This window comes from Carettochelys insculpta, chromosome 7 (assembly GCF_033958435.1).
Source record: "Carettochelys insculpta isolate YL-2023 chromosome 7, ASM3395843v1, whole genome shotgun sequence".
NCBI classification, from domain to species: Eukaryota; Metazoa; Chordata; order Testudines; family Carettochelyidae; genus Carettochelys; species Carettochelys insculpta.
The window spans coordinates 18526626-18545198 of NC_134143.1; positions in this window are offsets into that span (position 1 = coordinate 18526626).

Consider the following 18573-nt stretch of genomic DNA (forward strand, 5'->3'; position numbering starts at 1 on the left):
ACAGACATTTACATTGAGTTCAGCTGTCTTTGGATGACAGATATTGCATGCTTTATGATGGGCCAGTGTATAGAGCTGCTCAAGAAATTATTAATTTCCCCTAAATAGTTGGACAAGAATATTTAGGTTTGTTGTCTTTATCAAAATTTTATTTGGAATGAATGGGATTTGTCTAAAAATTAACCAAATACTTTTGTGAATATGTTCATTTAGACAAAAAGGCTTCTTTCCCACCCCCACTTGTTCTTTGCCCTGTCACATCTACAAAACCTTACAGAAAATTTTCCATCTCTAGTAGTGTGTTCTTTGTTCACCAAACATTACTGTGAAAGGGGTTACCTGCAGCAAGGGAGTGGAGAGAGAAGTCATATAGATGTGACACTGGGAGTAGCCGAAGGCTGACTCGTTGTTCTTGGAAGTTTGTAGCTATTCCCCGACAAGGTAAATTTATGAGAAAATAGAGGTTACTAATTAGCTGGATGATTCAGTTCCTCATCCAGGAGCAATGAAATGTGAGTCGGGGACAGGAAGGGACAGTAGGGAGTGGGGAAAGCTAGAGTTTCTTTGGCCCTTCATTCCAGATCTCAGAGTTGAGATCTCCTGTCCTGTGCCTTCTTATTATGAAAAGACTTGGCAGGGGGTGGGAGGTGATGTGGAAGGAAAGCTTTATGCTGTGGAGAACTAACAGTTATAAAGCATGATCACAAATAAAGCACTTCATGTTGAACTTGCCACTGCTGTGCATGAAGATGGGCTGCTGTATGAAATCTGTGTGAAAGAACCCTGACACTGGTGCTTGAAGGCTTTTGTGTATTCTCTTCCATTCTCAGACTATAATAGCTATGTTTGCTATGTGCCTGAATAAACAATAGACTGTATACTGCGGTTGGGATGAGAAATCATAGGAAGTAATAAGTTCTAAAAAGCACACAAACAAGTTTATGAAAAGCTCATTAAGCTACAGTGGAATCCACACTCCACTCACTTGGAGCATGTTTGTCTTATTATTTCCTGCTAGCATGCCATGCCGTGGGCGGGGCGGGGGACAGAAAATGAGATTGAAAAGTTAACTGGAAAAGGATACACATCTGAGAATGGCTTTTTGTGCTCCAATCACTTTCTGAACTAAGTCAAGAAATGGAGTCTGCCCTCAGTGCTGAACTTTCCATTTCAATAGGAAGCAGAAACTGACCTTTTTTTGTCATGAGAATTGCAGATTTAATATCAAGCAATCTGCAGTATTTTAGGTAGAATCAAGAGTACTACTGTATTAGTTTAATATTTGATGGGCTTGATAATCTATACAGGTTGTACCTGATTGGCACCTGACTGGTCCTGGGAAGAAATTTTGCCTGACCAAGAGAGGTCCCCTGCCACTGGTCCCCAAACTCTGGCTGCCCCAGCCCTGTGCTTTCATGACGCTGCCATGGGGTTGTGACTCCAGTCCTATGCTGTTTCTGTGGGTCTACTGTGGGGCTCCCATTCTGGCCCTGGCCCTGTGCTGCCATTACAGGGCTGCTGTGGAGTTTTGGCTCCAACTCCAGCCCTGGCCATGACCTCAGCCACCTAATGCTACTGTGGGGCTGCCATGGGGCTCTGACCTCCATACAGTGCTTTCCCCAGAGGGGCTGCTGAGGCTGTTGCTCCTGGCCTCAGCTGTCCCTCCTTCCCTTAGGCTCCTGGCATATCAGACTGTGCTGGTTTTATGCGTTACAACCTGTCAGCCAGTGACACCCAAACTTTTTTGCATACAGTGACAACATAATAAAGCATTAAGCTTCTTCTCCTGTAGTTCTGGGGCTCATCTCATAAAGCCAGAGCCATTCCATCCATAGGAGTGTTTGAGGTGGGACATGTGGTCTGGACCACACTGCAGACAGCCTCAGAGCTACTGACTCTGGTCCACTCCCATCTTCTATGCTCCACTTTGAGAACTGCTGGCATCTCTGAGGAGAAGAGGAGACGGGGCAGAATGGGTGAGAAGCAGCAAGATGGGAGCTCAGAAGAAAGGGTGGAATAGGAATGATGCTGAGGCCCCTCACTTCCCCTAGTGATGGGCCAGTGTGTAAATACCAAAACACTCCAATATAAGGAGCTATCGGTTCCCCAAGTTAAAAACCTACACTATAACATGTCTATTTTTCCACATGTAACTGAATTTAAAGGAAAACATGAGTGTGTCTATGTGGCGTTAAATAAAATATTAAGATATAGTAAATAGAAACAAATATAGGGATGAACGTATTGATTGGCCTTAAACAGGTATCAAAGTGTTGATTAATCACTCCCATAGGGGATCTGAAGAGTTTAAGATTTCCAGATTTGGAAACTAGACTTCAGAGCTGAGAATAAAAATAGTTGGGTCCTTTGGATGCCAAGGAGAGCAGGGATTTTCAGAGTTATTGTGAGGAAAATTCTTGCTTACTTTTTCAGAAGAATGAATTTAAGAATTAGTAACTAGTGTTAAATAGACCTTTAATATTGAAGCCCCTATTTCCCCTTACCTAAAAACAATCCAATTTTCAGTAGTTGCTACATAAAATACTCAAATTGGTACTTAGGGTCCTAAATACACATTCATTCTCTCTAGGCTTCAGTAGTACAAAGGTTTGTGTCTGTCCTGAATTCTCACAATATGAACCGTCTCACCGGCTTCTATATTTTTGTACAAAGAAAACATTATGTTCCATACAATGCATGAATATTGACGTGGATTTGGGTGCCTGACTTTAGGCACTCAAGTTGAAATTTGTCCTCCTGCTCTCTTGGTACCCTGAAATGGCAGCATCCTAGTGGACTGCAATATAAGTCTTTTTTATTAGAAGTTTGTATGACACTTCAATTTTTAATGATTCATTCCTCCCTGCAGTTAGCTGCAGTGATTATGATATATTTTATTTTTCAATGAAATTTACCTTTGTAAAGAAGAAGGCATTGCTTTGTCCTCTGAGCCCAACTGGTGGAACAAATTTCCATAGTTTCATTGCCTTCAATGATGCCATCACAACTGACATCAGCAAGCAAGCCATTCCATGTTCTCCAGTATTCCAGTAAGGATCCTTATTTTAAGTTGCATGGGGCAATGGATGAAATAGAACTTGACCTAAATAATCTGCCATACACTAGATGTGTCTAAGAGGTATTTTATTAACTTGTATTATATATTTATATAGATAATCCCATTCTGAGAAAAGTTCTTCATTTTATCTAGTCTATATTCTGAACTGATGATGGATTAACAGCCAAAGCTTTCAACATGTCCTGTTGTGGTGTATATGTGTGGGGAACTTTGCATTGTAAAACATGTGTTCTGCAAGGAAACCACTAATCCACACAGCATATGTACAGCTCAAAAGTAACTACACAGAAATCAATGGAATATGAGCTGCGTCTACACGTGCACGCTACTTCGAAGTAGCGGCACCAACTTCGACGTTAGGCGGCGAGACGTCGAAGTCGCTAACCTCATGAGGAGATAGGAATAGCGCCCTACTTCGACGTTCAACGTCGAAGTAGGGACCGTGTAGACGATCCGCGTCCCGCAACGTCGAAATTGCTGGGTGCTCCATGGCGGCCATCAGCTGGGGGGTTGAGAGATGCTCTCTCTCCAGCCCCTGCGGGGCTCTATGGTCACCGTGGGCAGCAGCCCTTAGCCCAGGGCTTCTGGCTGCTTCTGCGGCAGCTGGGGATCTATGATGCAGGCACAGGGTCTGCAACCAGTTGTCAGCTCTGTGTATCTTGTGTTGTTTAGTGCAACTGTGTCTGGGAGGGGCCCTTTAAGGGAGCAGCTGGCTGTTGAGTCCGCCCTGTGACCCTGTCTGCAGCTGTGCCTGGCATCCCTATTTCGATGTGTGCTACTTTGACGTGTAGACGTTCCCTTGCTGCGCCTATTTCGATGTTGGGCTGAGCAACGTCGAAGTTGAACATCGACGTTGCCGGCCCTGGAGGATGTGTAGACGTTATTCATCGAAATAGACTATTTCGAAATAAGCTATTTCGATGTTGGCTGCACGTGTAGACGTAGCCAAGGTGTGATATGGGAATCAAGCTATAAAAAAAGCTCTTTGCAGTAGGAGAACTGTATTTTTAAATCAAGGAAAGAATATTTGATTTAGTGGTCTGAAAATGCTCTTGCTAAACAACATACATGTTATCTCAGGAGTCTTCTAAATGGGTTAAACTGTTTTGTTTGCAGTGGAACAAAATTGTTGTTTATCCCCTATTACCATAAGTACTAATGGCTTCATATTTCTTTCCAGAAATATATTTGTCACAAGACAAATTGGACCTATTGTTTCAAAACCCCAGTGTGATAGGCGATATATCTAGCCGTAGGAATGTATAGACTTACATAAGTGTTCATTTGTTTAGAGTACCTCATGCTTTACCTTTAGCAATGCAAACACACAGAGAGAGACTGTGGAGTACGAGTCCTCTTGAGAAAGGCAATAACCACAATTTAGACATGTTTGTTATTGTAACAGGGAAGTTGCTTTCTCTAGTAGTCTACTCAATTTATTGTAGATGCAACAAATTCAAGAACTTGTTTTTAAAAAATAGTTCTACTATTTTTTGCTATTCCTTTTCTGAAGAGCATTCTTTTTATAATTCTTGTTTGGACTATGTGGAAGAATTCTGGGGACAACAGGTGGATAGAAATTTTTTGGAAAAAAAATCACTAGAAAATACCAATAAAGTAAGAACTTGGCCAAAATGAAATTTTTTACAATTATCAGACTGGAATATTTTCATTGACTTGCTCTGCAATTTGTTTTGGATTCTCAGTTCACAGTCATTTTCAGCACAGTTGTTCCGGGAGGGATTTTTTTCCCTTTTTTTTTAAATCTCAAACACTTTTTCCAACCCACCTCTACTGGGGCCCTTTCAGTGTAGTCAGTAAGGTCTGCATTCACAGACAGCAAGTTTGTGTTCTTCATCATGATTAATAAGTAGTACTTGACAAGTTAAAACACACAACATTTTTATGAGCATTCCCTCACATTTTAAAATAAATTGTCATTAGTTATATTTGAGCCTCCTGAGGGTGTTCTCCACAAACATGTGATCCAGTTTTAATTGTCAGAATGCAAACTAATCCTCTGTCTTGGAGGAAGGTGTTGGACTGGCCAATAGACAAGTTTTGGGTTCCTGAGAGGAAAGCAGAAAGAGGCCAGCCACTGGGCTCTGGAGCCTTCCTTCCCATATTCTGCCCAGAACATACCGGAGATCATGCCCATGTGGACAGAGGGAGGCAGGGAAAGAGAGCTGACAACTCTTGCTCCTGCCATTGGCCAGTCTGTAGAGGTGGAGTGAAGGAAGAGCTCTTTGTGTATCGTGCCTCTGCTGTCCCCTTAAGATATCCTGCAACCATTCTGCTTGGATTGATGCACCACTCTTGCTGTCCTACACCATGGTTTTGGAACACCTGGCCCATGGTCTGGATCCAGCCCATGGCACGTCTGGATGCAGATCTTGAGGCTCAAGGCTTCCTTCCATAGAATCCAGCCTTGAGGGGGTTGCTGAGCCCCAAGCTCCATGGACCTCTGGCAAGGCACAGTATGTATCCAGACCACAGGCTGTGCTGGGGTCTGGGGAGCAGGAAGTCGCTCTAGGCTCCGGAATCTGACGTTCTCCCAGCCCAGGAGAAGGGCTGGGGAGCAGCAGTGGCCTGGGCAACCTGCCTGAAGGCTTCCTACCACTCTGTGATTGGCCAGAAGAGGGCTGGGGATGCAGAGTCATGTCTGTTTGGGGGCACTTCAAAGGTAAGTGCATCCCCGTCACCCAGATCCCATGCCCCCAGACAATTCCTGCACCCTCCACCCATCTAGACCCCCACTCCCACCTCCTTATTGCCTCTCCCTCCCAGGCCCCCTTCAGACCCCACACTCCAAACCCTCCTGCACCCTTCCTCCCACCTTGACCCACACACCCAGCCTTCTCCGGCACCCCACTCCCTCACAGATCTCCTCCCAGTCCCGCTCCCTCCCACCCATACTTCCACATGGACAAATCAACTGCGCACCACATTAGTAAGGTGTATCTATCTAGATGTCTAGCTATCTATATTTTGCTTCTCACTTCTGTGGCCTCTGATTTGCCTATGGGTCAGAGGTCCCTGACCTGAAAAAGGTTTCCCATCCCTACCCTACCCTCTCAGTGTTTGCTATCAGGATGGAATTTTCTCTGACTGTCAAGATCTGTCTGATGGCTGGTGTTTCCCCTTCCTCCTCTCTGTACGGTGTCCTGGAAGCCCAGTTTTAGGCTAATAAGAGGTGAGGATAGGAATTTAGGGGTGTTTTTTTTAAACTCATAAGCATTTGTAATTTCATTGCCTCTTACAGTCAGTGTCCAGTGTTGGTACACATCTCAAACGTGCTAGCTCCCAGGTCTCGTACTCATGTTTACAACTGGGAACTAACTGGTGGACTCTTAGAGAAAGAACGATAGGTCTAAAATCTAACCTGAGTGAGGCACCCTTCCTGTGGGGGAAGGGAGAAGGGGTTCAGAGAAGGCTGGACCTAGAGCTTGATCCAAAGGGGAGGCAATATTGAATAATGGTTATTTTGACATGAGGTAATTTAACACTACACTGAACTTAAATAAATGCCTATTATTTGGGGTGCAGGATGGGAAAGGGATTCCCCCCCCATATGAGAATACAAGGATAATAGTTTTATAATGAATCTCTGTGTATGTGTTTCACTCTTCTGCCTGTCCTGATCAAAGATAATTAAGTAATTGTTTAAATTGCAAATGCATGTGTGCTCAGTTACTCATGAACTGCTATGAATTTTAGTACTTCTGAATGTATGGGATGCAACACTGCTTAAAATGAAGGTAGAATAATCTTATTCTCCTTTGCTCTATTTCCATTCCATCTTATTTCGATCTTCTTTAAACAACCCTTCCCTCCACCAAATCATTTCTTTGTGTAGCCCTTGATTCTGATGCCACACTGGCTTAATACAGTGATGTAAAGAGTTATACTAGTAACTGAGATCAGAGGCTGTTTTTACTTGCTTCAAATACACATAGTGCATGTGCAGTGGTGGTGTAGCAGTGTTGATCTAAGAGTATATATAGAGAGAAGCTGGGTGAGGTAATCTTTTATTGGATGAACTTCAGAGTGAGCAAGAGAGAGAAGCCTGAAGAACTTAGCTCAACTGTTTGTCTCTCACCAAGAGAAGTTGTTCCAATAAGTGATATAAAGCTTACCCTCCCTGTCTTCATAGATACTGTTGTTTTTCACTCTCAACCCATGATCCTGTATTCTGTAACGAGAAGTGTCTTTTCTTATACATATTTAGGCTTCTATTAGATAACGAAGCCATGGGTCTGTTATAGATTTGCACAGTGCCTCTGACCTGGATAGCTAGAGACTTTAATCACTGAGAATAAAACACAAAACAAAAACTCTTTGTCAAACTGAAGAAAATGTATATTTTGATTGTGCCTTGAAATTTAGTACTTCGAAAGTGGCTTGATAAGCTCCTCACATTCACCATCAGCTGCAATTACTACTTCACCTCTGTCAGTGAATGATGAGCATGTGATATGACTGTGCTATTTGTTTTCATGTAACTGGAGGAGAAAGGAAATAGAGCGTCTTGCCAGCATCATTGCTGTCGATTTTCTGTGCTTGGAAACAGTCTGCATTCCTGTCAGTAGACCAGATTGTGTCAGGCAGATATTTGTCCTGGAAGTGATTCCATAAAAGAGTAACTAAGTTTCTGTCCTTTTCAATGGTGGATAATTTATCATTGTCAAAAAATATGCAAGCATTTCTTCCCAGTAGATGGATGGGTACAGAATATAAATGCAATTGGCTGAGTGATGCTGTTTCAGCACTGATACCTATGGTGGCAATCAATCATAAAGGATTTCAATTAAGGAAGACATATTGAAATGATGCGTTGCAAAACAAGCAGTGCCATTGCCGGTAGCTGCATCTAGTGCCTTTATTATTATTACTCTGCCAATCTTAGATGTTTTACTTCTTCTGTATGCACCACAAGTTGATATCTAGCTTGTTCAGCCAACCGACTGCTGCATTATTGAGATTAGTAAGATATTGTGGTGCATGCTACAGTTACTCTGCCATCACTATCCCACAGTCATAATGTGAAGATTGGGCTAAGCCAAATTTCTGCATTCATAGATTCCAAGGCTAGACGGGACCAACTCTGACTACCTATACAGCATAATAAATACACTACGAATTCAAAGTAATGTGTATGCCTATTAAAACTATTGTAAGTTCCAGTCATGATTTTAGAACAGTTTATGATGTAGAATCCATTATGACACTTGGCAAATTGTTTGAAATTTTAATTAGGCTCATTGTTAATGAATTTTCAGCCTGCACTTGTTTAGCTTTAAGCCAGCAGGGAAAGGTACAACAGTGCAATGGTTAGAAATTTAAGAGCCCATTATTAAATATTTGTTCCTGATGTAGATGCTTATAGTTAAGTCATACTTCAAACATCTCTTTGTTAAGTCATGTAGATTTGAGGGGTTTGGTCTATCACCACAGGCTGGACCTCTCTAATCCAGAATACTCTCATCCAGCAACATCTGTAATCTGGCATTATATTGCTAGCCAGACAACCTCTTATCACGGCTGTGGCCTAATATTCTGTGGTTCCATAAAATTTGCTTACACCACCAGTCCTGGCTGTCAGTGTTCTGTGCTGTTATTTAGCTGTAATTTACCACTGAATGTCGTCTAAGAGCCCATAAGCAGTGGAAGCATTGGTAATATGCTAGAAAATATTGACCTCCCTTGTCCAGCACTAGTCAAGTCAGGAGGGTGCTGTAAGACAGAAGTTCAACACGTATGAGGCAAGCTTTCTAACTGTTGGATTATTCTCATGATTTTTCTCTGAACCATTTATCAACATTCTTAAACTGGGCACTAGAACTGAGCCCAGTATTCTAGTAGCAGTTGCACCAGTGGGAAATATAGAAGTAAAATAACTTCTCTATTCCTATGCAAGATACCCCAGTTCACCTATCCCAAGATTGCATTAGCTGTTTTGGACACCATGTCATACTGAGAGCTTTTGTTCCATGCATATGCTATCCTCTATGACACTACAGTCTTTGTGGCAGCCACTCTGGCCATTCTAGTCAGCTTCCAGAGTGGGGTGGGGTGAGTCATGGTGCTGAGGTGCCTTGCTACCACTTGCCTTTCATCTGAGGAAGACTTTCCCATCTCCAGCCTCTGGCAACACAAGTACTGCCTTCCAGGCTCTGCAGATACACACTTTCATTACAGGGTGATGTAAGCTTTAACTCATGAGTCCATTGAGAACCTCCCTGAGCTACTGGCTACACATTGAATTCTCAAATCATCTGTTCTCAATGGACTAGTACTGTACATTCTAGAACCTAAACTTAACTCATTGGACATTATTATGTCATGAATAAAACTTCATCCAAAATCTCTCCCGTGTATTACTTCCAGGTTTGGCAGTGACCTTTCAGTCATGAAACAAGCCCATTAGCCATTAGCTGTCTGGAGTTCTAGATACATCAAAAAAGTATTTTAACCTCTATTCATAAACTGGACTGCCTCCTGATGTGTATTCCTTCCTGTAGTTTCATGATCTTATCTTTTTCATCTGGGTTAGCAGGAGGCTCATGATACAAACAGTCTGGACTTCCATTGTCTGGCAGTATCCATGCTCCAGCATCCCTATGGATTCTTCTGGGCTGGAGCACTTATGTGGAAAAGCTGGGCTCCATACTCAGCAACTCCTCCCGCACTCTTCCACAGCTTCCAGAACACCACAAATAGCTCATCTGCAGCACTCAAGTGTGGGGAGGAAGAGGGAGGACCAGGGGTGATTGAGGGAGGAGAGAGGCAGTGTGGCTACAGAGCTCTGTAGGGCTGTGTTTCTGGCCCCTGGCCATGGGGATCTGCACCCACCCTACTTCTTTCACCACTACTGTTCTCCATCCCTGTACTCCCACCCTGTGTGCCACTTAGTCCCTGCTCTGTCAGTGCTGGCCTCTCTGCTACAGCTGAAGTGGAGTCTTGCAGGTGGCAGCAGTAGAGAAGCTGACATTGACCTCCCCTGGTCTGGCAGATTGCCTGGTTTGAGACTGGTCAGACCACAAGGGTGCCAAACAAGGGAGATACAAGTATCCATTATGAAAAAGACAATAATCAACTTGCACATAATGAGCAAGGTAGATAAGCATCTCCTGCCTGTCTGGAAGGAATATGTTTGTCACCTTCTGGTGACCTGCTTTTAAATCCCACACTGTATGAAAATACTTTCTAGTATAAGTACATAACTCCTTTAAATATTATCCTTTCACACATACAACAGTGGTTATAATCACCAGTGTGTTACTGGCTTGCATTCTATCCTTTAGTGAATTATTATGCAGGTGACTAATTCCCTATGCATTTATTTGCATCCCCTCTACTCTCTGCCAGTTGGTATCAAGAGTTTCTGGGGTGACACCTAGTCCAGGATCTGCATTGCAGGTTGCAAACTGGTGGATGTAAATCAGAGCTGCTGAAGTTCAGCATCGCATCTGTTTGCCGCTCCATGAGAATAGACCTGTTGTCCCTGATATGCTGCTGTTTCTCTGAGATTGGCAGTTCATGTACTCATGTCCCATGCCATCACAAAAGGATGTGGCAAAGGCAATCCAACAGGAACAACAGGTGTAGGTGTTTTCATCTGGAGACAAGTACATCTTATGGGAAGTGGATGTTGCTTGTTTGCACCTGTGGGAACAATTGTTGGCCCTGTATGCAGCAGGTTGTTTTCATCTGTCATCGCCCTCTCAGGGCTCTTCGCTATTTGCTGTATGCTCCAAAGGATTAGACTGATCTTCCCAACAGCTCTTACTACTTCAGATACACTAAGTGATTATGTAAATTGAAATCAAACTACCTTGGCACTGGTGACCTTAATGATACAATGGGTGGTGATAGGGTGGTTAACTCTGCATCTGACATGAGCACATGATGAGGTGCCTGGTTAGGTGGAGCAGAGCATGGGACATATTGTCAGTTGCTTCTGAAGCTCATCATGCTCTAGCTTCCTTGGTTATCTGTTTGGGGTGGGGCAGATTTACATCATCCTTTCTGTGGCCAATGGCAATACTGCCATGGCTTGCCCACAATGAGGAATATGTTTTTAAGAGGGGGCAGTGGTACTTAATAAGTATATCAACATTTTAAATTTCAAATACCACATTCCTATTATTGGAGACTATGAGCTCCTTAAATGTGAAATGAAATGGTTGGCTGAACCAATCGCAGTGAAAACCTGTATCCGTCATCGTCAATCAGCACTCCTATTTCAGTAAGAAAGATCAGGGAACTAGTAAGCTTGGAGACTATATCCAGGCCCGGACAAAGTCTGCTGGGCCCAAGGCAGCATACTGACAGCAGGGCCCAGCTGGTGGGAGCAGTGGCCTGGAAGTTACAGGGCCCAAGTCAACTTCCTTGTTTGCCTTGCCTGAAACTGAGTCCTTTTAATCATACAACTGGTTACTTCCAGGTCAAGATGTAGTGGAAGAGCACAGAGGAGAAATCTACTCTGCACTGCTCATGCTAATGTATTCTGTAACAAAGTAAATAGGAAGTTTGTTTTCCAGTTTAACTGATATACATCAAGTTCGTTTTAAAATGAAAAGAAGAAAAATTCCCCCTCTGAAATTCGTGCACAATTTGTGCATGTTCTGGTTGGCATTCTCTTGGTCCATCCTGGTGGTAAAACTATGCACAAGGCATTCCATGGACAACTGGAACTAGAAGGACTTTGTCTTAATGAGTTCTGTGGGGAAATTCTTCCCTTTCAAGCCATTGCTAAATCAAAAGCTTTGAAATAATGTTGTGGAGGAGGAACTTTTCTTGGAAGAGCTATAATTCACATGCAGTCCCTCTACAGAATGATGGCCCTGATCTCTTGTTAGTTGTGAGCCATGAAAGATTTGACACAAACATGTTCTTGATGTGGCCAAATTCCAATCTGAGGGGTTGGTTCTGGAATGCCTATGTTGCTAGCACTTAAGCAAATAATTATAGACTTGTACTGTATGCAGAAGATGGTGAGGCTACATTACTGCACGCTATACAACATGTGTTAGAGTTGATGACTTGAATATGTGTTTTGCCCACCTACATCACACCTTGCAGTTTCAGATCAACACCCTATTCCTCATTTGTCAGATATATTAACTGGATAAGAGTCTTGTGCACTGTCAGACAGTTACCTCCTTTTACATCAGAGATGGCTGCATTTTAATGAAAGACCCAGTGATTTCTATTAGCCTTTCACTTTCACTTTCACTTTCACTTTCACTTCATATTTTGTAAGCTGGTGTTGAATGTTTTCTTTAAACATCAAGTAACTTTATGAAATAATTTTGAAATAACAGCAAAGTACAAATTCACCCCTTGGCATGTTTGAAAATAAAAATGATTAGTTGGGTTCTTTGGCCTGTCTCACCTCTAAATTAACCCAGGCAAACTTGGATGCAAATTGATCCTGTTCATCATTGTTAACATTAGTATCCCAGTAAAGAAAGAAGATGTTAAAAACATTCAGCACAAGATAATATGTGACTCATGTGGCTTGCATACCCTTTCTTTCAATGATTTGAAATGAAAAGCGCTCTTTGAATATAAGATTATTATTATCATCACTGTTACTGTTGGCAATACTCCCTGCAGGACTCGTACTGCATTTGGAAGCCATTTGAATATCCAGTATTTTAAAAAAGATTGATTGATTGTCTTACCACTCTTTGAGCCCTGAGCATGCTACTCTCAAACTTCCATTGGGAAATTTTGGGGGGAAAATGTGTGAGGTACCTAGGGACCCCAACAGTAAGGGGGAGGTCTGGGCAAAGTGTGGAGGGGCCCAGCATCCATTACTGGAAGGGGCAGGGCTGAGAGCAGCCCACCCAGTACCAACCCCCAAGTAGCTGTCTCTGTGCCTCCCAGAGGGTAGCACATCCCCACCCCTCGCAACCCCAGTCCAGCTGTTAGTGCTTCCCAGCGTGTGTGTGGGAAGGCCTGCTGACAATGGGAGGGAGCCCTGCAGCTCTGGGTCTCTTCGAATTGCCATAGAAGAGCTGCTGCATGAGGTTGGAGTGGGGTGCAGTGCAGTGGTCCAGGCTAAATGTCATAGGCCATGCCCCTTCTGTCATTGGCCACACCCCTTCCAGGGCACAGAGCTGGGCCCCACTTCCATCTTGGTCCAGGGTCTGTACCTCCTGTCAGTACCGCTGCAAGTGGGTGGTCATAAACCCTGGAACCCTTTGACCTCTAGGCTCCTGGGCATCTGTCCTCTTTGCCCTCTCTCTCTGTCTCTCCCCCATCAGTGGGCCTGGAGATACCCCAAACACCTAAAAATCCTACTGCAAAATCAGTTTTCCTTTTAAAGTTAAATATGTTTGGGAGCTGATGGAAAGATAAATAAGGAATGTACATCGATTCACAAAATAACATGGTAAATCATACGTATAACTTAGGTATTACAGGTTCCTAGGAATTTACAGAATGCAATAGATGGAATCTATGAAACTTACAGTTTTAAGATGCATATATAATACTAATTCAAAATAATATGAGACATCAATGTCCTGTTTTAGACAGGAAATAAAAAATTTGTGTAATGAGTCAAAGCAATATAAGTGTTCTTTAATTCAGTGATGGCACAATACGGACCTAAAAACAAGACAGTGAAGCTGAGACTACCAATAAAGAAGACAAACATTTATGTTCTACCAGTGTTTGCAGTTCAGGAGATTTATGCTGCCATTCTACCTACAAGAGAATTATGGATATGTAAAACACATTCATTTAAAATATTTCACTTTTTAATGACTATCTGTCACTGTGATGAGCACTTAGCTTCTAGGATGCTGCCACAGTAACTTCTGGTTTCCGTGCTAATCTTTGCTGCTTCATACTAGGCAAAAGTATTATTCAGTTTTTGAAAAAGTTATTGATATGAAATGAAACTCTAATTAGGTCTTAGCTACCCTTCAAATGCATTCCATCCCAATAATATTTCAGGTAAAATTGTATTTTTGTAGGAAGTAGCCATGATGTCTGACTTAGGTTACAAATGTATACAGCTGCTACTAAAATATTTTCCTTTAACACAAATTAGGATGCTTACCCAGATGTTCAGCCTCGGGGACTTCAATGTATGTTTAATTTTCACACACCTGTTTTCATTTGGCAATAACAAAGTCTTACAAATAAATATAACTTTGTGTTTAACTCAGATTAAAGTACATGTTCCTGATTCTCTTTTATTAGTCACATTGGTATACGACTGATGCAAAGATAAATAATGAATAATCTGGATTGAACTTCACTTCTCCTGTTTACATATTGAATGACTGTAAACAGGTCAAATATTTCTTGGGGTTGGTTTGTTTGAAATTTCAGTTCTTGCAAATTAGTCTCGCCCTTTAGCTCATTTGCAAACAATTCATTGTTTGTATTTAATTGTCACAATGAAACTAGATTTGATTGAACATGAATATTATATGGTACCATTTGTTTTCTAATTGGATTAATATAAATCTTAATATTAGGCTTTTTGCATTATTCTGATGACAAAATTGTGAAGGCCTGTCTTGACATTAATAACGTGCCTAATTTCTTATTAGACATAATTGGGAAGATGAGTGGAAGGTTAAAGTGTCATATGAAACAGCATGCCGCAGTCAGAATGACCAGCAAAGACCAGCGAGAATATCCTGGTGTTACTAAACCTAAATGCAAGATTATGTAGAGATCAGATGTATGAACTGCAGATGTATGCAGCATGCTAAACATGAACTGGTTCCTACAGTTTGGCTACAGAGTAACCAAACCATATCAGAATGTGTCATGACATGTATTAAAGGTACATAAAGGAAGAGGTTTGCTGAAAAAATGGAAGTGATGTATGCCCTATGTTTGAGTTGGATCAACTCAGTACACTTTTTGCTTATGACAACTAAAGACACTAGTCATGAAAATTAGCATGGAACTGAGCTTTTAGGAAGCTGAATGGAATGAGTTCTCAGAAGGAATCCCATCGATCTGAAATTCACTTTGTGACTGGCCTCTAACATTTAACATTATCTCTTTTCAGGACTACTCCCACCATTAAACTTGCTCCTTAGTCTTTTTGTAGAACATTAACTATATAGAGAGATGCAATAGAAATATCTGTAAATGAAGTACAAAATCAGATTGTGTCTGTTTCTTGCAGCTGTCCCATCTAGGAACTGAAGCACAGTAAACCCCAGAATTACTCAGGAGTTGCTTTCTCGCAACCCCTGTGGAACTCAAATTTTCATGCAAATGTTCATGCAAGGCAACAAGGCTGTGGTTTCCAGCTCTTCTGGGCTTGCAGGAGCCAGGAAACTGACCAGCCCACCAGGGCTGGGAGAAGGCAGAGAGAAGGTGCTTCTAGCTTGCCTAGCTGCCTGCATATGCAACTGACCACATGGGAAAGAATTGTTAAAGAACAGTTCATCCTTGTAAAAATATGAACATAATAATGCAGTTTATATTGAAGATTTATGCTAATAAGATGAGTAAATACTACATAAGTTTAAGAGTCTCTCAGGAGAATTAACCTTTGCACATAATCATTCCAAATCCACAAAGATTATGTCAGAGCAGAGAAAGTTCATAATTTCCTTGCCTGTTTTTTTCTTGTCATTTTATTTAAATCAAAGACAGTGTTCTTTAAACCTGACATATCCAAGATACGAGCAGCAAGTAGCTTTTCCTGATGCCTGTTTGCCAAGTCTGTCATTCTTTATCAGTGTTGATTTTCCACAGACATTTCAAAGTCTCTTTTAAAATAATGTCAATAGAACAACATTACTGGAGCCATAGAATGAGATCCTGATTCTGTATCCATTTAAACCAGTTTGTGCAGGATCAATCACTTGCAGATCTGTTCGTGTGGGGTGGGAGGTGGGGAATGGCTAAAGATTTCAGTCTGAAGTTACTACAAATTATATGAAAACAAAATCTAAGGAGTTAGGATGAAACTATCTCTATGGGCATGTGTACACTCCAGAGTTATTCTGGAATAGCATATTCTGGAGTTGTTATTCCAAAATAAGATATTCTGGAATAATGTGTCCACAATACAGGTGAGCCCCATAATAAGCAAAACGTATTTTAAAATACTGTGTACACCCACTACAGAGCCTATGTCTACACAGCAGTGTTATTTCGGAATAAGCTATTCTGAGATAGATTATTTCAAAATAGCCCCATTCCCTGTCTGTAGATCCCCTATTTCGAAATATCTATATTGGAATAGTTACTATTCCTCATAGAATGCAGTTTACCAAATTTGAAATAAGCCATCCACAATTTCAAAATTATTTTGAAATAACAGTTGTATTCTGTAGACGTTCATAAAGTTATTTTGGAATAGCAGCTGTTATTCAAAAATGACTTGTCTGTGTAGACACACCCTATGATGTTGACTCATGACCCGATCCTGAATTTCTTATATTTAATTTGACTGTTTGGATACATCTACACTACAGTGATCTGGCGACAGAAATTACTGTCAGAAGAGATCTTCTAGCAAAACGTCTATTGATGGATCACTTTCACACACAAAAGCAGCTCTCTTGAGAGAATGGTCAACCGGAAGCTCGGCAAACAGGGCTGCCCAGTGAACTGGAAGCTCTGTCTGTCAGCAGAGGCTCCCCCCTCCCACCCCTGGTGCATATATACATGTTTTTTGTCGCCTGAAACTGTCAACAAAGCTGCTCTTCATTGCAGAGAGGCAGAATGCTGTCAGCAGAAGTGCTGAGTTTTACTGACAGACTGACAACAAAATGCACTTTGTGCATGGCTGAGCATTGAGTTTTGTTGGCAGAACTCTCTAGTGTAGACCTAGCCCTTGAGTTTAATGCATAGACTGTATTATGATTGCTGAAACTCAAGCAGGAGAATTTGCAGTTTAAGCATTAATGTTAGGGTAGAATTAACAACAGAAGGAGGCCTAGTGCAGCCTATTGGTTATAGCCTTGTTAGCACATGTAGTAACATCTTTCCATAAGTGACTCAAGGTTATAAAATTTTGCAATATGTTCTTATAACTAATCATAATAGAAAGTGAACCAGAAGAGAGCAAAGTAAAGAAATCCCAAAGGAATTTGGAGTGGAGGGACCAAGTAACACATACCCTTGCAGATTTGTCAGCAATCAGAATCCTTTTATGGATACCCAGAAAGTCACATGTGGATGAGAATCATAGATCTAAATAAATATGGTCATGATAATGTAAAATATATGAAAAAGGTAATATAAAGCAAATGCAGTAATGCTCACAAATGAGATACGGAGTTATTGAATAGGCAGCCAGCCAAAATCTTATCTCTTCTGTTGTGCTCCATTCTATCTTGTTTCTGATTGCCTCTGTAAGGTTGAAAGTCAGTGAGCAATGGGGTCTGCTTCATTTTGTATCAGCCTAAAGCTGGTGTGCACAGTCCGGGGGGTCATTTTGCTATGCGTTTTCTACTCATATTTTTTGTTTTCTGTTAGACTGATCTGTACAAACTAAAGCTCAAAGTTTTTGTGTACTGCACACCTCTCCCCTTCTTAACTAACTCCCAGAAGCTGCCTGAATCTAAAAGCTGTTAATGATGCATGTGTTTTACCCTAAACTAGTTCAGGCTGCAATTAACAAGTTCTTTCATAACTTTAGCATTTCTTACATCTTCCTGTAAAATAGTTGATACCAAGTACTATCAAACACAGGATACTACAGTAGCTGGACCCAATCCATTTTGAAAATTAATTTGTTTATAATACATTTGAAAAAATTCTTTCCCCCTTGTTCTTGCTAAACATGCCTGAAGATGTAGATAGGCACCTCTGGGAGATTTTCAAAATTCATAGGAGCCTAATTGTTTTCAAAATTAAATTTAACCTCATTAGGTTCTTTTGAAAATACCATCAGGCACTTACCTACCTCTTTTCTTGCCTAAATACCTTTACTACTATGACCAGAGTCACTTGTATTGTTTTGAAAAGTTTTTAGTCCAAATGAGATCTGATAACCTGTCGAAGTTCTCGTCATTAATCAGGATGCCCAAATTGTAACAGTATTAAAAGAGACCATTACATCAGCCCTGAAAATGTTTTAATGTCAGAATTATTTTTAAATCACTAAACCCCTGTGCAGTAGTAGTAGTAGTAGGCATCCTACAGTCTGCATAGACTATGGATCGCGCCCTTTAAAGTTTCAATTGAGGACTTCATTTACAGCGTCTATTGTGACTATGAAGACCCACACGAAAGTGACAGTCCTTGCTGCATCTCTTGCAGATGTAGTGGGTGTCTGGCAAGTCCTTATTGTGCTTTCTGTGTGCTCGCTTCTCCTCTGCTAGCTGTCTGATCTTCATCTCGCCCTTCTGAAGGCCCTTGTGTAACCCCTGCTTCCATCTGCTGCGGTCGTCTGCTAGTTCTTCCCAGTTGTCCAGCTCGATGTCTACCTCTCTGATGTCTCTCTTGCAGACATCTTTGTAACGCAACTGGGGGGCGTCCAGGAGGTCTTTTGC